The sequence below is a fragment of the Capricornis sumatraensis genome, chromosome 3, assembly GCF_032405125.1.
Source record: "Capricornis sumatraensis isolate serow.1 chromosome 3, serow.2, whole genome shotgun sequence".
NCBI classification, from domain to species: Eukaryota; Metazoa; Chordata; class Mammalia; order Artiodactyla; family Bovidae; genus Capricornis; species Capricornis sumatraensis.
In genome coordinates, this window is record NC_091071.1 from 61,256,932 (window position 1) to 61,283,708 (window position 26,777).

A 26,777-nucleotide genomic window follows, 5' to 3' on the forward strand; every position below is an offset into this window, starting at 1 on the left:
GCCCGCATCAGTGGCAAGGAACTAATGTCTCCATAAGGGGCAGCAAGGACCTCAGGCTGCCAACAGCCATGTGAGGAATGTGGAAGTGCATCTTCTGTCAGTGGGCTCTGAGATGACTGCAGCCCCAGCTAGCATCTTGACTACAGCCTTGTGAGGGATCCTGAACCTGGGACAAGGCTAAGCTGCACTTGAGTCCTGACTCCCAGAAAATGTGAGATAATAAATGTAGTTTTAAGCATTAGCATTAGAGTAATTTGTTATGTGACAAACTATATATGTGGTAAATTTAAACTTAGACAGGCTGGCTCTGGGCATCATGGTCCAGCCAGTGTGCTCTGTCGCTCCCTGGTACTGGGCATCATCCTCTCAGCCTCTCTCTCAAAGGCCAGCATTTGCAACCAAGCTCAGCGCTCTCCCTCCTGCTTCCCAATGGCCCAGGTAGTGTTGAGATTCCAGAAGAGAGCACAGACCATCTCCTTCTCTTGTACTAAAGGAAGAGTTCCTGTCTGCTCGCTTATACCACAAGGTCATTATCGATCCCTCCTGTTGGATTATGACTCGGAAATACCTGCTCTTGTTATCATTTCATTTATTCTCTCTGTGTCTCTACTTTGTGTTTTTTAAGTGCTTCTATGTTTCTTTTTTTGCTTTCCTTTGCTATTAGACCCCATTTTTCTTTTCATCTCCACTTTCTCCTGTAAACGGTTTTCTTCTGCCTCTGCTTTCATTTACAGAAAAAGCCACTATGTAACTTCTGGAAACTTTAACATTTGTCTGAAAAGGACAGCTTTCTGGAAATATCATTAGGAAAAAAAAACACAGGTGGAGGGGGTGGGCAAACCCTCTTGGGCAAACCCTCTTCTTCAGTGGGTTTCTGCTCCTCCCCACTTCCCATATCAAAACATCCCTGATGGCAGTTAGAAGCTGTTGGCCACCCCAATTAAAATGTTTTCATAGAAACTGTCAGAAATAGTTCCAAGAGCACTTTTAACTTATTACATTTGGGTTGCATAAGCACAGGCAGCTTTTTAAAAAGTTCAAAATATGATATGAATTGAGTCACACAACAGTCGGTCAAAGCTTTGGCTTTCCAGTGTGACTAACAGGATCATCTGAGAATCAGGCATTCTAAACAAAGACATAGCTTAAAGAAAATCAATTAAACAATATCTTTTGTTCCTGCCAAGAATTTGTACTCCCAGCTTTTCAAAATATTGCTATAATTACTTTGCATTTAGAGTAACTGTTTTTAAGGATAGCTGTAACAGTACCAATCACATTACAGACTGGTTAGGGGAAGAAAAAGTAATTCTTTATTTGATTTAAATTAATCTTACCTTCCTCAAGAGTCCTCCCCACCGGGTTGTGTGGGGAAACAAAACAAAACAAAAAAAACTATTAAGACACTTCTTTTTTTTAATTTTTATTTTTACTTTATTTTATTTTACAATACTGTATTGGTTTTGCCATACATTGACATGAATCCGCCATGGGTGTACATGAGTTCTCAATCCTGAACCCCCCTCCCACCTCCCTCCCCATACCATCTCTCTGGATCATCCCCGTGCACCAGCCCCAAGCATCCTGTATCCTGTATGGAACATAGACTGGCGATTCGTTTCTTATATGATAGTATACATGTTTCAATGCCATTCTCCCAAATCATCTCACCCTCTCCCTCCCCCTCAGAGTCCAAAAGTCCGTTCTATACATCTGTGTCTCTTTTGCTGTCTCGCATACAGGGTTATCATTACCATCTTTCTAAATTCCATATATATGTGTTAGTATACTGCATTGTTGTTTTTCTTTCTGGCTTACTTCACTCTGTATAATAGGCTCCAGTTTCATCCACCTCATTAGAACTGATTCAAATGTATTCTTTTTAATGGCTGAGTAATACTCCATTGTGTATATGTACCACAGCTTTCTTATCCATTCATCTGCTGATGGACATCTAGGTTGTTTCCATGTCCTGGCTATTATAAACAGTGCTGCGATGAACATTGGGGTACATGTGTCTCTTTCAATTCTGGTTTCCTCAGTGTGTATGCCCAGCAGTGGGATTGCTGGGTCATAAGGCAGTTCTATTTGAAATTTTTTAAGGAATCTCCACTTCTATAAACCCAAACAGATGGATTTAAACATCCCCATTTCTGTATTTCTCATGATAATTCAAATGGTATACTAAGGAGATAGTGCTAGAGCTCTGCAGACATTTAGCACCCCTGCCCCTCCTCACCCCTACCTACGTAAAATGCCAGGAGTAGCTTTAATTAGCATGATGACAACCTTCACTGCCCTTACATAGTTCTAAACACCCCCTTGAAGGTTAGTACTTCCCACTCTCCTAAAAAAAAAAAAAAACAACCTAAGTATGCTCAGGTACTTAGGTAAACCTTCCCTGGTGACTCAGACAGTAAAGATTTTGCCTGCAATGCAGGGGACCAGAGTTTGATCCCTGGGTCAGGAAGATCCCCTGGAGGAGGCATGGCAACCCATTTCAGTATTCTTGCCTGGAGAATCCCATGGACAGAGGAGCCCAGAGGACTACAATCCATGTAGTCACAAACAGTCGGACATGACTGAGTGACTAAAACTTACTTTTTTAACATATTAGATCTATCCCTCCCCCACCTCCTCTCCAAGACGGCACCTGGGCTTTACAGAAAAAGGGATTAGCAAGGATCCTCAGATCAGTACAGTGTCCCTAGGTCCTCTGGTCTCCATGGCAATGGTTATTAGTCAGCTGGTTGGCCTTCACTGCCTTTAAAGTCAATAGCTAGTGTCATTCATGAGTTGATCTTGACAAGTAAAGTTAACCCCGGTAACCTTAACCCTGACACACAATGGAATGAGAATTATTCTCAAACATAACGCTTTTCAAACATGACATAGTTGCACAGTTGATTTGCCCAATTATACTCATGTAAAAAGGAGGAAATACTCTTAATGAAAAAGAAAGAAAAACTGAAAGTAAGGAGCCTCAGTAAAAATATCTCTTTCTCAATGCTTATGTATCAGTGGGAATCAAATCCCAAAGGCAGAGTTTACTATACTGAAGATTTGAAATAGCTTTAGAAAGAAAAGGAAATAGCCCTTTCATATATCTACAAGAAATAAAATGTTAAAATAATCCCAAAATATTGTGAATAAATTACTAAATTAATATTTCCCTTAATAATTTATTAAGTCTTCTGAAATAACTCGTATTTTGTTGGGCCTTGGATCAAGTAGTTAGCTTTGATGAAATACATCTGCTTTTGGACAGAAAAGAGTCCTGGGAATCTTGACTTGGTACACTGGTACAGTCCAAAAGTTTCCTAAGCCATTTTACCTTGGAAGAGTGCGCCCAAGACTCTTCTTTGAAATACCTGTAGTTCAGACTACTTAGTGCAATGTTTTTCACTGAGATTACATTTTGTTAATGACAGAATCACTAGCCTGTTGTCTAAAACAGAGTTTCAGGCAAACTTCAGAGAGAAGCAGAAACCTGTTTAATAATGAGACTGAATTGCTGTGGAATTTACTATAGTACCAATAACATCAAAACAAAAGAGAGAAAAATTCTCTATTATGTATTTCATAAGAGTTTAGTCAATGTTTCCCATGAATCTATTATGGATGTGAGGGCAATGACAAATTTCCAGATTTTTCCTTACAATCTCTGAAATTCTTGTATGAACTTAACCCAGGGAAGGATGAGACCTCTTCTCATCTGCCAGTTCTTCCCATGCAATACTTGCAATGCTGCGCACAGTTGCTCAGATGTGTCCAACTCTGCAACCCCTGGACTGTAGCCCACCAGGCCCCTCTGTCCAAGGGGTTTTTTAAGCAAGAATACTAGAATAGGTTACCATTTCCTCCTCCAAGGGGTCTTCCTGACCCAGAGATCAAACCTGTGTCTCCTGCATCTGCTATTTTGGTAGGCAGATTCTTTGCCACCAAGCCACCTGGGAAGCCCCAATTTTTACAATAGCGGTGAGCTAATTAAGAAATACAGAACACACCAAACAAACTTAATTATTTCTAGTGTTAGTACTTAATGTAGCAGATATTGCATCTTTAAGATGTTCAGATCCCTCTTCAAGAAAGGACTCATCGCCTCTAGCTATTAACTCCTTCAGGTTTGGCCTCAGCTTTGGAGCTCAGGTCATGCCCTTCTTTGGGTGGCCTCAGCCAATGACCAAGCAAAATGTGCTATAAAGGCCTAGACTTTCACCCAATGCAACACTCTTCTAAGAGCTAATCTTCACTTTGGCCTTTACTGTTGGGCTTTCAGAGACTTCGTCAGATCTATATTGTGATCTGTTGACCCTTCTGTTCAGTCTTTTTTCCTGCCCTTTCTTTTCACAGGTGTTACTCCCACAACACACCTTTTATTCTCCTTTCCACTTCTTAGAGGACCCAACTGGCGCATTAGTAGCAGGAAGGACCCCAAAAAGCAAATGGTAAATTGAGAATTTGAAACCAGACCCCTCACTTCCTGACTGGCCAAGAAAAAAAAAAAAAAGTCCATTCCAGGCGGTATATGGGGAACAATTAGTACTTGGCACAATATGGCAGGGTGAGAGCTAAAACTTTTCACTGGTAGAGAGCACTGGAATATAACACTAGATGGGGAGAGTTTGTGGACTTGGGGACATCCTCTTGGAATATAGGATTAAACACTCTCTGTTCTGAATGGGTGAAGCAAATGTACTGCTAGGATGACTCCCAGACAGCTGGAGAAAGTAATGGCTCATGGCAAGAAAAGGAAATGCCTGACCTGCCGGAGCTGACTCTGGAGGAAAGACATAAAAATACTCAGGGAAGTGGAAATGCTGGAATGAATATATTACGTGAGGCCAGAAAACCCGCCAGAAAATTATTTTGCACAGGAGGACCCAGAGGACACATCAATCCAAAATGCCAACAGGATGGTGCTAGTAAGAGAGACACCAGCATCACAAAGAAAGACATCTGAAGCGGACTTCTATTTACAGCGCAGGGTTGCCTATAGGAGAGCCTTCCATGGAACTTGGTTAATTAGTAGCAGTGAGGATAATGGGGCCCTGAAGCAATAGAGGATGAGCAACACTTAGCCCTCAGAAGCTAGGAAGTCACAATTATAGTGACAAGAATGTGAAGGCAGCAGCCCAGAGGGAATTGTGAATATGGTTAATAGAATATGGTGATAGTAAGGGCAAAATATGGGCTTCCCTGGTGCCTCAGTGGTAAAGAATCTGGCTGCAATGCAGGAGACATGGGTTTGAGATGGTGGGTTCAATTTCTGGGTTGGCAAGATCCCTTAGAGAAGGAAATGGCGACCCAGTCCAGTATTCTTGCCTGGGAAAACCCATGGATAGAGGAGCGTGGTGGGCTACAATCCAGGGAGTCAAAACAGTCAGACACAGTTTAGCAACAAAACCACCACCACGAGGGGCAAAATATTTGGGCAGCCAATGTGAGTGTTGCTCAAGGCTGAGGGTGGTTGTCCCAATAAACACTTTGTCACATCTTCTTGCCAAATTCCTGTACCTGTACCAGTTTTCAAACCAGTGGCTGAAGACTTAGCTGGGTCTCATGAAGAAGCACCCTGCAATACCATATCAGGTATATATTGTAGAGACTCCTTTGACCTTTTCTCAAAGGGACTCACTTGCACTTATTTGAATGACTGTACACAAGGGAAATAGCCATATATTTTGAGGATTATTAGATACAAGTGAGAGTTGACACTGATACCTGACGATTTGAAGCAACATCATGTCTTTTCAACCCCAATTATATACTTTAGAGTAATTTTCACATATTGTTCTTGACCTGTGGAGTAAGAGCTATCATATTTGGGGAAAGTCAAGTATAAGTGTTCAAAACTGCCTCTTCCGCCCAAGAGAGTAAATCTAAAACAATAAATCACAATGCTAGGAGATGGTGGCAATAAAAGATATAGGCACAATAGCTTCCATCACATCTCCATTTCACTTGACAATCTGACACCTTCAGAAACCAGATGAACTAGCAGAAAAACTGTAGACCACCACAAGTTCAACCAAGGAGCAGCCCAGTTGCAACTGCTATGCCAAGCACAGCAGTACTGCTAAAGCAGATAATTAGGTAGACTTCAGATGGTGTGTGGGCTTCCCTTGTGGCTCAGCTGCTGAAGAATTCACCTGAAATGCAGGAGACCTGGATTCGATCTCTGAGTTGGGAAGATCCCCTGGAGAAGGGAAAGGCTACCCACTCCAGTTTTCTGGCCTGGAGAATTCCATGGACTTTATAGTTCATGCGCTCGCACAGAGACACAGTTGAGAGACTTTCACTTTCACATGGTATGTGGCCATTGATTTGGAGAAGGCTTTCTTTTCTACCTTGGTCAAGAAAGACAATTAGAAATAATTGTCCATATGAAATTGTTAATTATTAATGTCCACATGAAATAAACTGACGGTAGCATGTACAGACAGTCTAGCCCTATTAGCTCTCCTCTTTCATATATAGTCCAAAGAGATCTAGCTCATCTGGAGATTCTGGATAAGTCCTTAAGAGCCATTATAACAATGAAAGCATGCTGATATAACAGACTGAACGAGAGGTGGCTAGTGTGCTCGAGGCTTGTGCTATAGAGAGTAGGAAATGAACCCTATGAAGAATCAGGGCCCTGTCCTTATTTATTTCTTTATTTAAACCTCTTATTTATTAGAGGTTTTAAGAGTGCAGTATTCTGGGAAGTGCTAGAACATCCTTTTCAAAGTAAAAGACAAACTAACATCTCTTGCATTCCCTACAATAAAGAAGAAGGGACAAGACCTAGGAGGCTGCTTTGGGTTCCGCAAACAATGTACTCCAGACCTCAGACTACATTCCTGGCCCATAATACCTGGTGCAACTTGGCACAAGGAAGGGCTTTGCAGCAGTTATGAGTTCTAGTGCAGGTAGCCTAAATTTGACTATAGGATCTGGCAGATCCTATGGCATTAGAATTGTCAGTTTCCAGAAAAGATGCAGTATGAAGTTTATAGGAACCTTAGAAGGAAAGTCACGGTTCAGGTTTCTGGGGTTCTGGATCAAGGTTGTACAACTTTTGAAAAATAGGTCCTGGGATGCTCTGCTAAAGAGGGAGTACTTGATCATGACACCTGCACTGTGCTTAGTCACTCAGTCGTGTTCAACTTTTTGCAACCCTTGCATCTCCTGTTGTCTCCTGCATTGCAGGCAGATTCTTTACCCACTGAGCCATTGGGGAACCTCACTGAGACACTTAGTGGTACAAAGTGAAATATATCTGGCTGAACATACTATGTCATAAATTCTGGAGACCCAGTCACAATTCGTCATCAGATGAAAGTATTATACTTGGTGTACGAGGGTGCCTGTGACGATGGCTCCACCGGTTGCACCGCATACTGCATGTCCCAGAAGCTGGTGGCCTAATAAAACACTGGAATGGCCTGCTGAGAGTGAAGTTCAAGCAGTTGCTAAGAGACAATACTCTGGAAAGAGGAGATGCTGTCGCGCAGGATGCAGTTGACCTTGATATGGCTCAGGGTCCCAAAAAGAAACAATACACGGGGCCAGAAAGCAATGGATTAAAGCAGGAAGAGCCCCATTTATCATCTTCCCAATTATCCACTAGTGGAGATAGTGTTTCCCATTTCTGTAGTTCTAAATTTGTGGAATTAGAAGGCCTAGTCCCCAGAGGTGGCGTCTTCCTGCTAAGGGGGCAGACCAAAGGTCCCACTGAACTAAGCTTCATCTGCTGCCGGGGAACTTTGGCCTTTTTGAGTTCAGGGACAAGTAGGCAGGAAGAAGAGTCAACACCCTGGCAGAAGAAGCTATTCTGATCAACAGGAGTAAGTAGGCTTCAATGAGGGCAAGTAAGAATATGTGTGGTACTAAGGTGACCCACTTGGGAACCTCTACTTTGCCCAACAGTGACTGTAAATGGACAAGAGCAACAACATCTGCCTGAGAAAGGGATTGTTATCTGAGGCTCAAGTTTCTCAGCACTTCAGGTTTTCACATTACCAATTTAATCATTGAGACCAGCGGAGGTGGTAGATAAGAGAGAGGGGAATTTAGAATAAATAGTAGAGAAGAGAATTAAGTAATGAGTTCAGCTGTGGCTCCTGCACAGACCAGCTGCAAAGATGGAAACTGCAGTTTGCCCCACACATTTCTGTCGTTGAAGTTTCTGTTCAGGAAGAAAACAGTTCTGTGAATGTGTATGGAGAGTGAATCTACATGCAAGGGGTGGACTGTGACAAATGCAGAAATGTGCTGCTCAGATATCTCTTCAGTAAAAGGCCTTTTGCCTGTGTACAAAGACTGTGGTTGAATGACAGCCTCAGATTTTGCGTTGAGGTCCCAGGCTTCTTGGGGAGACTCCAGCCAAAGACTAAGCAAGACTGTGCTGCAAAGGCCTTGCCATTTTTGTTCCAAGGAGGGCCTTTTCCTCTTTGCTCTGAGGTACCTCTATCCCATCTATTGATAGTTTTCCCCTTTTACCTTTTTTTTTTTTAAAACATTCTTAATTCTATCACTGTTTGTTTCCTTGAGGCTACAAATGACAAACCTAATCTTTCCCAGTTCCATCCACCTCCCCTTGGTTCTTTCCTATTTTGATCAATAATTTTAGGGATGGTATTGTGCTTTTTTCAGATATGGATACAAATGTTTACCATTCTCCTATGCCACGTATTAGTAGAACTGAAGTCTATCCACTTAAATATTTTAAGACATCAAAATGTATCTTAAAATATGTCAAATATCTTAAATATAAAAAAGGATAGATAATACTATTATATAGTAGGAATTATCACAAAGCATCAAAGGTATCAATTAATACAATCCGTAAAACTATTCTAGGAGGTGGGACTAGTATCATGCCAATCTAACTGATCAGGAAATGGGCACACAGTGTGAAGTAACCTGCCTAAAGGCAATCATCCATGAGTATATCAATTGATTCGTGATTTAAACAGAAGCTGTTCTGCTCCCGTGGCTTCATCCATAATCATTTTATTTTCTACTTCTAGAAAGGCTTGAGGAGTACCAGAACTCTAAAATTATAACAGTTCAGTCTTGGAGAAACCAGGCCTGGCTTATACATGGTTGAGGAACTTACAGATACAGTTGCTTTAAGAGAAATCAAGATTGCCGGGAGAAATATCAATAACCTCAAATATGCAGATGACACCACCCTTATGGCAGAAAGTGAAGAGGAACTAAAAAGCCTCTTGATGAAAGTGAAAGAGGAGAGTGAAAAAGTTGGCTTAAAGCTCAGCATTCAGAAAACGAAGATCATGGCATCCGGTCGCATCACTTCATGGCAAATAGATGGGGAAACAGTGGAAACAGTGTCAGACTTTATTTTTGGGGCTCCAAAATCACTGCAGATGGTGACTGCAGCCATGAAATTAAAAGATGCTTACTCTTTGGAAGAAAAGTTATGAGCAACCTAGATAGCATATTCAAAAGCAGAGACATTACTTTGCCAACTAACGTCCGTCTAGTCAAGGCTATGGTTTTTCCAGTAGTCATGTATGGATGTGAGAGTTGGCCTGTGAAGAAGGCTGAGCGCTGAAGAATTGATGCTTTTGAACTGTGGTGTTGGAGAAGACTCTTGAGAGTCCCTTGGACTGCAAGGAGATCCAACCAATCCATTCTGAAGGAGATCAGCCCTGGGATTTCTTTTGAAGGAATGATGCTAAATCTGAAACTCCAATACTTTGGCCACCTCATGTGAAGAGTTGACTCATTGGAAAAGACTTTGATGCTGGGAGGGATTGGGGAAAGGAGGAGAAGGGGACAACAGAGGATGAGATGGCTGGATGGCATCACTGACTCGATGGACGTGAGTCTGAGTGAACTCCGGGAGTTGGTGATGGACAGGGAGGCCTGGTGTGCTGCGATTCATGGGGTTGCAAAGAGTTGGACATGACTGAGCGACTGAACTGAACTGAACTGACGTCCCCCTCCCCTCAAAAAAAATATTCAAAAAAAGCCAAATGGTTGTGAATAGAAGATAAGTGAAAAGCAAAGGAGAAAAGGAAAGATATATCCATTTGAATGAGGAGTTCCAAAGAATAGCAAGGAGAGATAAGAAAGACTTCCTTAGTGATCATTGCAAAGAAATAGAGGAAAACAATAGAATAGGAAAGACTACAGATCTCTTCAAGAAAATTAGAGATACCAAGGGAACATTTCATGCAAAGATGGGCTCAATATAGGACAGAAATGGTATGGACCTAATAGAAGCAGAAGATATTAAGAGGTGGCAAGAATACACAGAAGAACTGTACAAAAAAGATCTTCACGACCCAGATAATCATGATGGTGTGATCACTCACCTAGAGCCAGATGTCCTGGAATGTGAAGTCAAGTGGGGCTTAGGAAGCATCACTACAAACAAAGCTAGTGGAGGTGATGGAATTCCAGTTGAGCTATTTCAAATCCTGGAAGATGATGCTGTGAAACTGCTACATTCAATATGCCAGCAAATTTGGAAAACTCAGCAGTGGCCACAGGACTGGAAAAGGTCAGTTTTCATTCCAATCCCAAAGAATGCTCTAACTACTGAACAATTGCACTCATCTCACATGCTAGTAATGGAGAAGGCAATGGCACCCCACTCCAGTACTCTTGCCTGGAAAATCCCATGGACAGAGAAGCCTGGTAGGCTGCAGTCCATGGGGTCACGAAGAATCGGACACGACTGAGCGACTTCACCTTCACTTTTCACTTTCATGCATTGGAGAAGGAAATGGCAAGCCACTCCAGTGTTCTTGCCTGGAGAATCCCAGGGACGGTGGAGCCTGATGGGCTGCCGTCTACGAGGATGCACAGAGTCGGACACGACTGAAGCGACTTAGCAGCAGCAGCAGCAGCAGTAGCATAGCTAGTAAAGTAATGCTCAAAATTCTCCAAGCCAGGCTTAAGCAATACATGAACCGTGAACTTCCAGATGTTCAAGCTGGTTTTAGAAAAGGCAGAGGAACCAGAGATCAAATTGCCAGCATCCGCTGGATCATCAAAAAAGCAAGAGAGTTCCAGAGAAACATATATTTCTGCTTTATTGATTATGCCAAAGCCTTTGACTCTGTGGATCACAACATACTGTGGAAAATCCTAAAAGAGATGGGAATACCAGACCGCCTTACCTGCCTCTTGAGAAGCCTGTATGCAGGTCAGGAAGCAACATTTCGAACTGAATATGGAACAGACTGGTTCCAAATAGGAAAAGGAGTACATCAAGGCTGTGTATTGTCACCCTACTTATTTAACTTATATGCAGAGTACATCATGAGAAATGCTGGGCTGGATGAAGCACAAGCTGGAATCAAGGCTGCTAGGAGAAATATCACTAACCTCAGATATGCAGATGACACCACTCTTATGGCAGAAAGTGAAGAGGAACTAAAGAGCCTCTTGATGAAAGTGGAGGACGAGGTGAATAAGTTGGCTTAAAAATAACATTCAGAAAACTAAGATCATGGTATCTGGCCCCATCACTTCATGGCAAATAGATGGGGAAACAGTGGAAACAGTGGTTGACTTTATTTCGGGGGTCTCTAAAGTAACTGCAGATGGTGAATGCAGCCATGAAATTAAAAGACACTTACTCTTTGGAAGGAAAGTTTGACCAAACTAGACAGCATATTAAAAAGCAGACATTACTTTGCTAACAAACGTCATCTAGTCAAGGCTATGGTTTTTCCAGTAGTCATGTATGGGTATGAGAGTTGGACTATAAAGAAAGCTGAGCACCAAAGAATTGAACTGTGGTGTTGGAGAAGACCCTTAGAGTCCCTTTGACTACAAGGAGATCCAACCAGTCCATCCTAAAGGAGATCAGTCCTGGGTGTTCATTGGAGGGACTGATGTTGAAGCTGAAACTCCAATACTTTGGACACCTGACGCAAAGAACTGACTCACTGGAAAAGTCCCTGATGTTGGAAAAGATTGAAGGTGGGAGAGAAGGGTATGACAGAGGATGAGATGGTTGGATGGCATCACCGACTCAATGGAGATGAGTTTGAGTGAACTCCTGGAGTTGGAGATTGACAGGGAGGCCTGGTGTGCTGCAGTCCATGGGGTCGAAAAGAGTCCAACAGGACTGAGTGACTGAACTGAAGTTTCCAAAACAGTAACAAGTAGTTTAACATTTATGTTTTGTATCTTTTGAAAAAGTCATGATTAAGAAAATGATTCCACTGATTACCTCAGACTTCTATTTCCAAGTCAGAAAAATTTCTCCTGTGTCTCACCAGCTGGTTGATACCTTTACCTAAAATAGAGGCATCATCTTACCTACAGAGTTAGTTTCTCCTCATTACTTCACTCTGTTGTGGCTGCTGCTGCTGCTGCTAAGTTGCTTAAGTCATGTCCAACTCTGTGCGACCCCATAGATGGCAGCCCACTAGGCTCCCCTGTTCCTGGGATTCTCCAGGCAAGAACATTGGAGTGGGTTGCTATTTCCTTCTCCAGTGCATGAAAGTGAAAAGTGAAAGGGAAGTCGCTAAGTCGTGTCTGACTCTTTGTGACCCCATGGACTGCAGCCTACCCGGCTCCTCTGTCCATGGGAGTTTCCAGGCAACTGGAGTGGGGTGCCATTGCCTTCTCCATCACTCTGTTGGTGGTCCAATATTTTCCTATTGACTTAGGTTTGCAATCTTGGAAGCGGTAGGCACTTAACATTTGTTTCAGTTGGTAACATTTTTGTTTTGGTTCTTGGTTTAACTATTGTAAAAAGTCTAAAAAGGTGTCTGGTTTCCTTAAGATTTTCACAGAAAAGTGGCTACACTAAAGTCTCCTTTTTTTGTCAAGTGCGGAGAAATAAGTTTACAGTAAATTAAAAAAAATCTTAAGACAGAACTAGGCTGCCGGTGAAATTAAAAGATGCTTACTCCTTGGAAGAAAAGTTATGAGCAACCTAGATAGCATATTCAAAAGCAGAGACATTACTTTGCCAACAAAGGTCCATCTAGTCAAGGCTAGTTTTTACAGTGGTCATGTATGGATGTGAGAGTTGGACTGTGAAGAAAGCTGAGCGCCGAAGAATTGATGCTTTTGAACTGTGGTGTTGGAGAAGACTCTTGAGAGTCCCTTGGACTGCAAGGAGATCCAACCAGTCCATTCTGAAGTAGATCAGCCCTGGGATTTTTGGAAGGAATGATGCTAAATCTGAAACTTCATTGCTTTGGCCACCTCATGCGAAGAGTTGACTCATTGGAAGACTCTGATGCTGGGAGGGATTGGGGACAGGAGGAAAAGGGGACGACAGAGGATGAGATGGGTGGATGGCATCACTGACTCGATGGACCCGGGTCTGAGTGAACTCCGGGAGTTGGTGATGGACAGGGAGGCCTGGCGTGCTGCGGCTCATGGGGTCGCAGAGTTGGACACGACTGAGCGACTGAACCGAACTGAACTGAGGTTGCAGGTGAGCTTCCAGAGCGAACTCTATGCTCCTTATCCAAAAGAACTATAATTCCCGTCGTGCATTGCTGCCTTCTCAGCCTACAACTGAACGCGTCATTTCCGTCCGCATTGGCGGTGGGTTCTGGGTTTTGTAGTTTGTTGTCTGTTTTGTCGCCGTCTTTGGAAGGGAAATGTGTGGCCGGATCGACGGCTCTGAATCTGGTATTACAAAACAATGTTTAAAATAAGTTAATACAACAACGTATCAGAGTCAGTTTAGCGTCAGGTTATTATGTGTTTCACGTCCGTCTTCTTCCTACTGCCGGGCCGGGAAGGGGAAGTGACGTGCTTCCGGTGTAATGGCGGCGCGGTGGAGCTCCAGGTAATTACCGAAGTCCGTAGACTCGCTGCAGGCAGCGAGCTGGAGTTGGGGCTGCAGGCTGCCAGGCCGGGTGGGAAATGGACGGGCCCCAGGAGTAGGTGCGGTCTCGCTGGTACGGCCGTGGTAGGTTTTCGGGGGCGTTGGGGTCTCCCGCCGGGCGGTGGCCCGCGAGATTGGACTGTGAGTGTCGGTGGGGCCGAAGAGCCCCAGTGAGTGGGATGGGGAGTGCGCGGGGGGATGGAGAGTGCCTGCGCGGACCGGGGAGGTTCCTGGAGCTGTCTCTCCGCGGTGGCTTTTATTCTGGAATCCAGCGCCAGCGCGGGTACCCTTTCCTTTATTGTGGGGTGTGTTTTTTGGCGCGGATCGCTTGGAGCCTCTCGAGTCCTTGGTTCTGGGCCCCAGGCCCCTTTCTTAGTGCCTGGGCCCCGAACCATAGGTGTGAGATTAATAAACCCTGGTTTATTAAAAAGCTGTGGAAGTTCTCTCATTCCTCTTTCCGGCGAAGTATTTTTGTGACTCGTTCAAAATTTCATGAGTCGTTTCTTTTTCATCATTTACCACGTAGTTCTGCGGACTGTTCATTCATTATTACTCGTGGTCTTCCTCTTGTTATCCTTTATCCCTACATAACTTGTTTTTCAGTCCTTCCGTCGTGTCCTACTTTTTGCGACCCGATGGACTGCAGCACGCCGGGCTTCCCTGTCCTTCACCATTCCCGGAGTTTGTTCAGACTGGTGTCCATTGAGTCAGTGATGCCATCCAGCCATCTCGTCCTCTCGTTCCTTTCTCCTCCTGATTTTAGTCTTTCCCAGCATTAGGGTCTTTTCCATTGAGTCGTCTCTTCGCATCAGGTGGCCAAAATATTAACAGTTTCTGCTTCAAGGTCAGTCCTTCCAGTGAATGTTCAGGACTGATATCCTTTAGGATTGACTGGTTGGATCTCTTTGCTGGCCAAGGGATTCTCTAAAGTCTTCTCCAACACCACAGTTCAGAAACATCAATTCTTTGGCGCTTAGCTTTCTTAATGGTCCAGTTCTCACATCCATACATGACTACTGGAAAAACCATAGCTTTAACTAGACTGACCTTTGTCGCCAAAGTAATGTCTCTGCTTTAAATATGCTGTCTAGGTTTTTCATAGTTTTTTTTCTAAGAAGCAAGTGTCTTTTAAGTTCATGGCTGCAGTCACCAGCTGCAGTGATTTTGGAGCCCCCCAAAATGTGTCACTGGTTCCTTTGTTCCACCATCTATTTGCCATGAAGTGGTGGGACTGGATGCCATGATCTGTTTTTTGAACGTTGAGTTTTAAGCCAACTTTTTCACTCTCCTCTTTCATCAAGAGGCTCTTTAGTTCTTCCTCATTTTCTGCCATGAGGGTGGTGTCGTATTTGAGGTTATTGATATTTCTCCCAGCAGTCTTGATTTCACCTTGTGTCTCATCCAGCCCTCCATTTAGCATGATGTACTCTGCATATAAGTTAAATAAGCAGAGTGACAATATATAGCCTTGAGATACTCCTTTTCCAATTTGGAACCAATCTGTTGTTCCATGTCCGGTTCTAACTGTTGCTTCCTGACCTGCATACAGATTATTCAGGAGGCAGGTAAAGTGTCTAGTATTCTCATCTCTTTCAGAATTTTCCAGTTTGTTGTGATCCACACTGTCAAAGGCTTTGACATCATCAGTAAAGCAGAAGTAGATGTTTTTCTGGAACTCTCTATTTTTTTCTGTCATCCAGCAATTTAATCTCTGGTTCCTCTACTTTTTCTAAATCCAGCTTGAACATCTTGAAGTTCTCAGTTCATGTACTGTTGAAGCCTGGCTTGGAGAATTTTGAGCATTACTTTGCTATCATGTGAGATGAGTGTAATTGTGTGGTAGTTTGAGCATTCTTTGACATTGCCTTTCTTAGGGATTGGAATGAAAACTGACCTTTTCCAGACCTGTGGCCACTGCTGGGTTTTCCAAATTTGTTGGCATATTGAATGCAGCACTTTAACAGCATCATATTTTAGGACTTGAAATAGCTCAGCTGGAATTCCATCACCTCCACTAGCTTTGTTTGTAGTGATGCTTCCTAAGGCCTACTTGACTTCACATTTCAGGATGTCTGGCTCTAGGTGAGTGATCACACTATCATCAAGTTAGGTATATCCCTAACTTGATGTAAGTCACTGCTAGCCTACAGCTAGTTTAAGAAAGAAGTGGATTTTGCTAATATAGCTGATCCCACTAGTGACTTTGAGGGCTTTCTTGTTGCATTTCTCTACTTCTCGGCTTAAATCTGAGAATCCTAGCATGGGAGCGTAATGGAACAAAAAGGCCTCTTGGCCGATTAGTTTCAACAACCTCAAGACTTTAATAAGCCTGCAGCCTAAATATTTTATCTCAGTATATTCATTTCCCAAGCGGACATTGAAAGAGACATTTCAAGGCTTACAAGGAAGTTCATACTTTCAAAGCCTTTTCTTCATGAGTAATATACCAGGGAAGGAAGCAGTGATTAAAGCAAGCCTTTGCTATTTGTAGCTAAGCTAAATCGTTTCCCAGTGAACAGATACCCAAAAAAATAGTGTGGGCTGCCTCAGCCGGGGGACCTAAGGGTTCCTTGATTATGAAATAGGTTGGCTAATGGGAGGGTGAGACCCTGTGGAGGTTCATCTTTAATTTGACTTTGAGCTTAACTCATAAGTGGATCAGACTAGAGTTCAGTCCTTTCACCTTGAAAGCTACCCTGTGAGTCCTTTCCTGAATTAGTTTATCAGGACAGGTTTATTCTAGACACGACAGGAGCCTCTGGTCTAGAATGTGGTGCTGTATTCAGGGACTACTTTGTAAACTTCTCTGTAGAGGCCACCCCCTCAAATTGTCTTTAAAATTTAGAATATGATGTACTAAGTGGCTCTATCAATTAATCATCAGCAAGCCCACCTTCAAAGCTGTACTGTGAGAGTTGAGAGAAATATTTGGCCCTTATACTTATGTAAGGCAAGCTGATGAACGCATTTTGGGGAGAGGGGGAGCAAAGTGGTATGAATGAAGGTGTGGAACGTCAGCAGTTAGACCTGTTTTAGTAAGTTGAAGTAACTACACCTTGAGGGTCAGATTTCCCCTTCGATTGGAACTGGTAGGAAAGGAACGGATACTTTTTTCATCTCAATAGGGAAGTATATTAAAACTACTCTTCAGGTTAACTGAGGGAGGGTGGCGGCGAAGACAGGTAAGGTTTGGCCCCTCATGGTTCTGTCTTGATACAGTAGATGACAACAGCTTGGCCATTCCTAGAAGTAGGGGTTGATATGTGGGACAAGACTGTTGTGATATTCCATGGTAAAGAAGTTGTCAGATATCATTATAGGGAGTTCTTCATAGGAAGAATTAGAAACAGTCATCAAAAGCTTACACACCTGCTTTTATATTTGATTTTAGAATTGGAGCCTATTAAGTAGCACGCACTGTCCTAAGTTCTGGATATATAGCAGTGACCAAGAACTTCAAGGATCCATTGTTCTACAAGGTCTTTCGTGCCTCTGAGTCCTTATCCGTGCTATCTCATTGCCTGAATGACCTACTTGTCCTTCAAAAGCCAGCTTCTAGACTGATTTCTTTCTGTGTTCCCCAGACCCACTTACTTGCCCTTCCACTTTTCTAATAGTATTGTGTTTATAACATTGCTGTAACACTTAGATTTCTCTGCTCTGCCTGATAATAGGAACTCTGTCTCATACCTCAGAGCCTTGTGTGCAGCTTAACATATGTCCCGCCTCGCAAGATACAGACACTGCCTTTGACCCTCTGTTCTTAACTTGCTTCCAGAGAATTGGGGGTAAAGTAAAAAGAAAAAGACCATGACCATCCTGCCTGTTCTCAACCTTTTACTTTGTCTAAGTGCTTTTCTGAACCAGTTTTAATATAAATATCAGTTCTTTTCATTCTGTTTTCCTCTTTCTCCCATACAAAATTTTTCAGTTATAAAAATACCTCACAAAGGAGACTTTCCTCACAAATGCAAACTTTAAAGACAAAATGAAAAAAGTACTGTTCAGTGGGTAGTTAGAAGCGCTGGAGCTGCTGCTTTGCCGCACAGGTATATATTAAGCGGTGAGGGTTATGTAGGTTTTACATGTAAGGTTTTTTGTCTTTTCTTTGTTGTCGTGACAATGGGTATAAATTTAACTTAATCACAGATCAGTAAAACCCATACTGATAATATTTGTTCAGTGAATCAGGTGCTGGGATTAGTGAGGAAAGTTGAATTCTGCTGCCGGCCACTTGAGCTGTGAACCAAGTGTGGGAAACTAGAAGGCAAGATGAGGTGGGCTTAACAGGGTTTGAGTGCAGGTGATTACAGGCATAGTAGCAGTGGAGATGTCCCTGTGTGTGCTCAGTTGTGTCTGACAGTTTGTGACTCCCTGGACTGTAGTCCGCCAGGCTCTTCTGTCCATGAAATTTTCCAGGTAAGAATACTGGAGTGGGGTTGCCATTTCCTGCTCTAGGAGTATCTTCTTGACCCAGGGATCAAACTCATATCTCTTGCATGGCCTGTATTGGCAGGCGGATTCCTTACCACTGCACCACCTGGGAAGCCCCAGAGATTTATTTTTATTCAGTTAACGAGAAGAACTGCTACCAAAGAACTCTTTTCTGTTAAAGAATAATATAAGGAGACTGATGGTAGATACAGTAGGCATTGAGACAGAATTTTCATTTTAAAAACTTAGAAGAAAATTTCCAAAGTGTGAAATAATACAGTTATAATGTAGAGGGATGTGCTTTTAATTTAAGGCCTGGATTTCTCTCCAGGCAGCATTGCAGGTATTTACAGAATCCTTTTGCTCTGTGTAGACAGAATGCAGTGGCGCCCTTCAGGTTAGTAGTATGTTTTTTAGAAGCAAGTTGGGAAAGTCCTTATAGTCTGGAGATAAAGAAGAACTGTGAGAAATCTTATTAGAGAGGTGAAAACTATTTTGCCTTCTAAAATGAAACCAGGGGATTATCTTATAGGATCTTCCCTAAATGGAGCCTTCCCCCTACTTTTCTTCTGCATACAATGGCTGAGAGAATGGTAGGAAATGGGCAGATTTGATTCTGTCTCCTGTTAACTGAGAAAGTGGGATCAGTTAGATTTGATGACTGACTGGGAATGAGGAAATTGTCACTTGGCTAGTTTTACAGGTAATATTTTAGAGGAAGTGTTGATTTGAGGAGAGGAGAAAATGAGTTCCAGCTTGAACTTCTGTAGTTCAGCGGGCTTTTGGTGCATCCACACGGAGGTTTCTATAGGCATTTGGAGATAAAGGTTTGGAACACTGTAGAAAAGATTGGATGAAGTAAAATCGTTCTTATGAATAGTAGCCTAAGACGTGGAAGTGGAGATGGTCTTCCAGAGAGAATGTGGAGAAAGAAAAGATAAGGACTATTCATTTGTTCATTTAACGAGTATTGAAAGACTTCTTGGATTATAATAATGAACAAAACAGACAAAACTCCCTGATCAAAGATTAAACTCTGTGGAATGGTAAAATTTTAAAGGGGTGGACAGAAGAGACAGAAGCAAAACCAGATGAACTTGGTGTCTTTGTTGTAAGTTGAGAAATGAGAACTTCAAGAAGGTGGTTAGCAGTACCAAGTGCTAGACACAATGTCATAAATGAAGGAAGTGGCCCCTGGATTTAGCAACAAGAAAGTCATTATGTAACCTTGATAAGTTCTGTGGAATCCTGCTGCTGCTGCTGCTGCTGCTGCTGCTGCTAAGTTGCTTCAGTCGTGTCCGACTCTGTGCAGCCCCATAGACAGCAGCCCACCAGGCTCCGCTGTCCCTGGGATTCTCCAGGCAAGAACACCTGAGTGGGTTGCCATTTCCTTCTCCAATGCATGAAAGTGAAAAGCGAAAGTGAAGTCGCTCAGTCACCCGACTCTTAGTGACCCCATTGACTGCAGCCCAGCAGGCTCCTCCGTCCATGGGATTTTCCAGGCAAGAGTACTGGAGTGGGGTGCCATTGCCTTCTCTGGTGGAATCCTGAGTGGAAACCAAATTGTGGTAGAGGGGTTAATGGGCGATTAAGAATTAGAGGCACTTCATGTGAACTCATCTACCAGAAAAAGCTTGGTTGTGTAGAGAAAGAGAAGGAATTAGAGAGGGGGCAGCATAAAGGGAATTTGCCCCATATATGTCATAATTTATATTTAAATGAATCAGTAAATAAGTTCAACATATAGAATTTTTCTTAAAAACTAACTCATTAGGAAGTCAATGCTGTAAATCCAGAAGTAGCTGATAGAGATTTTGAAACAAAAATCAACAACTTCCTGCTCTCATAGAGCCTGCATTCTAGTGAAAAGGCTAGATCTTTCTATGTACCAAAGAAGACTTTTTTAAAAAGTTGAGGTAGCATATTCATATGATCATTATCATTTTAATTTCTTTGGTAACTTAAATAGAGACTAATACGGATTGGCTTCATGATGTGGGAAGTGAATGGGGGTTAACACTTTCTCTCAGTTTATAATGAGTGATTTTGGGTATGAATATTGGTCTTGGAAAAGGAAATGGCGGTCCACTCCAGTATTTTTGCCTGGAGAATTCCACAGACAGAGGACCCTGGGGGGCTACATTCTATGGTGTCGCAAAGAGTCAGACACAACTGAAGCAACTTAACACGCAACACACATTGATGTCACTGAGTTCTTAAAAAATGACAGGAACTTTTAGATTTTGTCTTTTTATTTTTTTTACTCCTCTGAGTCTCACTGTCTTAAGAAGTCCCCAAGTTGGTGCTGTCTTCCCTACATAGAGTCAAAGACCAGTCAGAAGTATTTATGTTGTTTATTCCTCATTGCTTAAAAACCCAAACAATGTCTAATACTATCTACACAGCTTCTAACCCTGTTACTTCTACGTGGTAACCTTTAGTCATTCAAATGGTTATGCAACAAAGCACACACTTGGTATACTGTAGTGTACCAGAAAGCAAATAGGGAGGACAGATCTGCATTTCTGCATTTGTATTGATAATTCTGATTTGACATTCAGAATTTGTTCAGATTTTACAGAGGGAATACAGTGCAGATATATTTATTCAGTAACCCCCCTTTTGGGATCCCAGGGAAACATCATCTAGTCAAATACATGTAATATTTCTATAGTACATCATGTGAAGAGTCACATGAAGTCTCAGGTTAGTGCATGTCAAATTTTGCTGTCAAATGAGTTTACCAAAAATCTGTATTTTTAAGACATTTTGGATTTCAGAATTTCAGGTAAGGGATTGTCACTCTTGTGACTTTTCTTGAAAAGTTTTGGCCCTTTAATTTTCTTGATATTGTGAACCTGTGCTGAAGTCAAATGACAATGTCAAATTTTTTTCTTATGTGGTATATCATGGGGCATATTTCTTGCTAATATGTATGTATTCAAAAAAATAGCAAGAAAAAATAAGGAAGCAGTTTTCTTAATTTTTTTTTCCTTTAGTACAAATAGGGGAAGGCCATGGCAATCTTGTCATTCATGCTTAAGAACTGTGGCCAGTCTGTTATTCCTATCTGTTCCCTGAAAAGGAAAAAAACTATTTGGAAGGGTCATCGGTTTGTGTCCTATTTGGAAATTTTTCCAAGGATTCCATCAACACCACCTTTCCATTACATTTTTGTATAAAGAACAGATTTGCACTAGCTTTTAATTTGAATGCTATTCACTATTCCATTTTATTTTGTTTTTTTGTTTTAAACTCTGTTATAATGTTTGGAGTTTGCCATGCTTACTGTTACTGTGTAGAATGCAAAAGAGCAAACTATAGGAAATCGACTTCTTTGACTTTCTATTAACAATTTTATGATAGTATATTTCCACAAGTTCCTCGAACATGGGTTGAATGGTAGATGTTTTATTTTGAAATAATTAAGAAAGTAGTGCATTAATTGAATATTTTCCTATTTTTTGAACTTTTGAGATAATTGCAGAATGTATAGTTTTATAGTTTCCAGTTACTAGTCTAAAGCAATATTCTTACAGATCTTATTAAGTATTTTGCTTCCTGATGCTTGCTGAAACAACATCTTATAAAATATTCTTCTTGCTCAGCAGAGCAGGTGTGGTTTTGCTGAGTGACTTACTTGTGACAAGGAGAGAGAAATGTAATAATTCATCATGAAATCCACACAGTGATGCTAAGAAGAGCAGTGAGAGCTATAAACTCTAGATAAATTACTCTCGTTGCAGGAATTTCCAATTAGTCTATGTATCAAGCATGCACATATTGAACTCTCAGAATTTCCCTGCAGGCATATTCTGTATAAATCTGGACAATGATAGTACTTTATGCATTTTTTGTTAGAACTGGGATAGCAGTCTACAGTATTATCAAGTTCAGTCTTATGTTTTGGGACATAGAAATATAACAGATTGTACTTGATTGCCAGAAAAGTATTTGGTGATGACGGTTGAAGGGTAGAAAGGTAAAAGATGACACTGATCAGAAAGAAAACTCACTAAACTTAAACGGGTGAGATAATTTGAAATTAAAGGCATTTGTAGGATGAGAAGAGAAACCAGGTTTTGTGTGTGTGTGTGTGTGTGTGTGTGTGTGTGTGTGTGATGAGAAGAGGAACCAGGTTTTAGACCCAAGAGGGATCATCAAGGAAAGTACTAGATATTGCACAATAGTCAAGTGATTTATTTGCTCATATTGTACCTGGTCACAGTGAATTCTTGGTATGCAAATTAAATAAAGGAATCCTTAACATTATTATTCATGTTTAAAAAAAAGGGCCTCATTATATTAACATCAAAACCATTACTATCTGGAACTTTTAATAGATGAGTTTAGGAAAATTTTATGCATAGTATATATAGATTGTGTCTTTTTACATTTTATAATTTACCAATTTGGCATCAGCTTACTAATGTTGGTGTTTTCCTTGGGATGCAGTATCAGATGGTTTGGCATCAGATAAACTTTCTTGAATTTTAGCTCTGTCACTTACTGCTGCTGCTGCTATGTCGCTTCAGTCATGTCTGACTCTGTGTGACCCCAGAGACGGCAGCCCGCCAGGCTCCCCCGTCCCTGGGATTCTCCCAGCAAGAACACTGGAGTGGGTTGCCATTTCCTTCTCCAATGCATGAAAGTGAAGAATGAAAGTGAAGTTGCTCAGTTGTGCCCGACTTCACGCCCCCATGGACTGCAGCCTACCAGGGTCCTCCATCCATGGGATTTTCCAGGCAAGAACACTGGAGTGGGTTGCCATTTCCTTCTCCAATGCATGAAAGTGAAGAATGAAAGTGAAGTTGCTCAGTTGTGCCCGACTTCGCGCCCCCATGGACTACAGCCTACCAGGCTCCTCCATCCATGGCATTTTCCAGGCAAGAGTACTGGAGTGGGGTGCCATTGCCTTCTCCGCTGTCACTTACTAGTAGTGATTTATTTGTACGCATCGCTTCAACTCTCTGTACCTCAGTTTTCCCATTGAAAAATAAGGCTTAAAAAAATCACAGGGTGACCATGAAGGTTGACTAAGAATATAGAACTGAAGTGCCTGGTATAGTGTCTTTGTGACTATAACAATTTTATTTGTTGCTGTTGCTATTGTTATCTGACTCTAAATTAGATGTTTCTGACTTCTGACACAGGAAATGTAATTAGTTCATCTCATATATCTCAGCGGAGAAGGCAATGGCACCCCACTCCAGTACTCTTGCCTGGAAAATCCCATGGACAGAGGAGCCTGGTAGGCTGCAGTCCATGGGATCTCGAAGAGTGGGACATGACTGAGCAACTTCCCTTTCACTTTTCACTTTCATGCATTGGAGAAGGAAATGGCAACCCACTCCAGTGTTCTTGCTGGGAGAATCCCAGGGACAGCGGAGCCTGGTGGGCTGCCGTCTCTGGGGTCACACAGAGTCAGACACGACTGAAGTGACTTAGCAGCAGCAGCATATATCTCAGAAACATCACTGTAATGTGCTGTAGGATTGTTAGTGTAGATGGCAAATTAGTGTGTTGCGGAGCTACTACATACAGTGGCATTCTTCCCTTTGGCTGGTTTTGAACAGCATTGGGCAAGCTGTGTTCACCATTGTATCATTCCTGTCAGCCATGGGTCACTAACCATCACGTTATTTTAAAATGACTTACTTCATTGGAAAACATGTTTTACAGTTGAGAAAAATGCTTTTTGAATATTTATAAATTATTGATACCAGAGCTTAGACTATCTCCTTTATTATCAATTTGGGTACACTGTATAGGTAAAAATATCAATAACCTCAGATATCCAGATGACACCACCCTTATGGCAGAAAGTGAAGAGGAGCTAAAAAGCCTCTTGATGAAAGTGAAAGAGGAGAGTGAAAAAGTTGGCTTAAAGCTCAACATTCAGAAAATGAAGATCATGGCATCTGGTCCCATCACTTCATGGGAAATAGATGGGGAAACAGTAGAAACAGTGTCAGACTTTATTTTTTTGGGCTCCAAAATCACTGTAGATGGTGACTGCAGCCATGAAATTAAAAGACGCTTACTCCTTGGAAGAAAAGTTATGACCAACCTAGATGGTATATTCAAAAGCAGAGACATTACTTTGCCGACTAAGGTCCATCTCGTCAAGGCTATGGTTTTTCCTGTGGTCATGTATGGATGTGAGAGTTGGACTGTGAAGAAGGCTGAGCGCTGAAGAATTGATGCGTTTGAACTGTGGTGTTGGAGAAGACTCTTGAGGGTCCCTTGGACTGCAAGGAGATCCAACTAGTCCATTCTGAAGGAGATCAGCCCTGGGATTTCTTTGGAAGGAATGATGCTAAAGCTGAAACTGCAGTATTTTGGCCACCTCATGCGAAGAGTTGACTCATTGGAAAAGACTCTGATGCTGGGAGGGATTGGGGGCAGGAGGAGAAGGGGACGACCGAGGATGAGATGGCTGGATGGCATCACAGACTCGATGGACGTGAGTCTGAGTGAACTCCAGGAGTTGGTGATGGACAGGGAGGCCTGGCGTGCTGCGATTCATGGGGTCGCAAAGAGTTGGACACGGCTGAGCGACTGAACTGGAACTAGAACTATATAGGTAAAGGCTATATAGGTATATAGTATACACTATATAGGTATATAGGTTAAGGCTGATTTTGAAATACATTTTATTTTAGGTACATGCTAAGGTAAGTACTCTTGGGTTGAAAATATGTTTATCTGTATGGATTTAAGTGTTTCTGAAAGTCCAGATCCCACTCTGTTCTCATTCTTCTACACAGAAAACCATGATGTGCATATAATACTTTTCAGCACGTTCATAGTATTAAACTGGACTAGAAAGTGTTCTCTTCCATTATTTTGTCCCCCATTAAGGGAAGAGACCTCCAGTCTGCCTCCTTTATTTGGAAGAAAGACTGCATAGAGGATATTAGTCAATTGAGTTAGTGTTCATTTCAAGTTAGCATGGATCCTACTATATAAACACACCCCATTACAGAGTTGGGCAAATTGTTCAAGTTTGGATCTAAATACAGTCCACATATTACATGTGTTAAGTCTGTTAAGCCTTTTAACAGTTGTACCGCCCATTTCTTTCTTTTTTTGTCCCCCATGTCATCAAATTGTTGAAGAAAGTGTTTCATTTGTCCTGTATGTTAAAGCCCATCAATTAAAAAATCCTCAATAATGTACTTAGTGCTCATCAGATATCTGGTCTTGGCAGGCATTTGTAGACAAGACAGAATTTGTAAACTAAAGAGTTGGTGGAACAGTAAGTGGGCATATCTTAAGAACACGTGAGTGCATGCCCACATCATTCTGTGCAGGTCAGATGGCACTGAACAGAATTTGACCTCAGATAATCCATGTTCTGTATGATGACTTCAGTTCAGTTTAGTTCAGTCACTCAGTCGTGTCTGACTCTTTGTGACCCCATGAGCTGCAGCTGAGAGTGGCATAATTTTTCCCTTTGGCAAATTGGTGGAAATCCATTCTAGAAGTTGTGGTTTCTGTGTCGGTGTCAATTCTTGGCTGTCAGCAGGTTTTTTTGTTTTCTTCCATTTTATCAATACCCCTTCTGGTTACTCAGTCTAAGCTAAAGGATAGATCATTTATCTTCTGGAGATGTGATCAGTCGCTTTCTGCACTGTTGTTCAGTGGCCCAGGATGGTATATGAAGTTTGTGGTGGTAATAATATCTCTAATGCCAGGCTTTTCTTGTTGTTTATGTAAAATGATTATTTGTCATCATAGCAGCTGCAAAGCAGCGTTTAAGATTGTGGAGATCACACATTGATGATTAAAACATAGACAAACTCTAGGATGAGGATTATTATATTCCTTATTTCTCATAATCTGAATCTGTCATGGAAAATAACCAAATTGACTTTTCCCGTTAATTTGGATATGAGTTTTTTTTTTTTTAAACTTTTGCCAGTATCTGAAGAATTAATTAGTATCATATCTTCAGTTCGGTTCAGTTCAGTCCAGTCGCTCAGTCGTATCCACCTCTTTGCAACCCCATGGACTACAGCACCCCAGGCCTCCCTGTCCGTCAACAACTCCAGGAATTTGCTTAAACTCAGGTCCATTGAGTCAGTGATGCCATCCAACCATCTCATCTTCTGTCGTCCCCTTCTCCTCCCACTTTCAGCCTTTCCCAACATCAGGGTCTTTTCAAATGAATCAGTTCTTCACATCAAGTGGCCAAAGTATTGGAGTTTCAGCTTCAACATCGGTTCTTCCAGTGAACACTCGGGACTGATTTCCCTTAGGATGGACTGGTTGGATCTCCTTGCAGTCCAAGGGACTCTCAAGAGTCCTATCCAACACCACAGTTCAAAAGCATCAATTCTTCTGTGCTCAGCTTTCTTTATAGTCCAACTCTCACATCCATACATGACCACTGGAAAAACCATAGCCTTGACTAAATGGACCTTTATTGCAAAGTAATGTCTCTGCTTTTGAATATTCTGTCTAGGTTGGTCATAGCTTTCCTTCCAAGGGGTAAGTGTCTTTTAATTTCATGGCT

General features: G+C 41.9%; 1 protein-coding gene across 1 annotated transcript in view; it reads left to right on the forward strand.

Annotated features, from left to right (window-relative positions):
• The first annotated feature begins 13,768 nt into the window (after positions 1-13,768).
• The window catches only part of CWC22 (CWC22 spliceosome associated protein homolog), a 64,927-nt gene continuing 51,918 nt past the window's right edge, over positions 13,769-26,777 (forward strand). The window contains exon 1 of the mRNA XM_068968299.1: positions 13,769-13,783. The gene's annotated coding sequence lies outside the window, so the exon portion shown is untranslated. The remainder of the gene's footprint in view (positions 13,784-26,777) is intronic.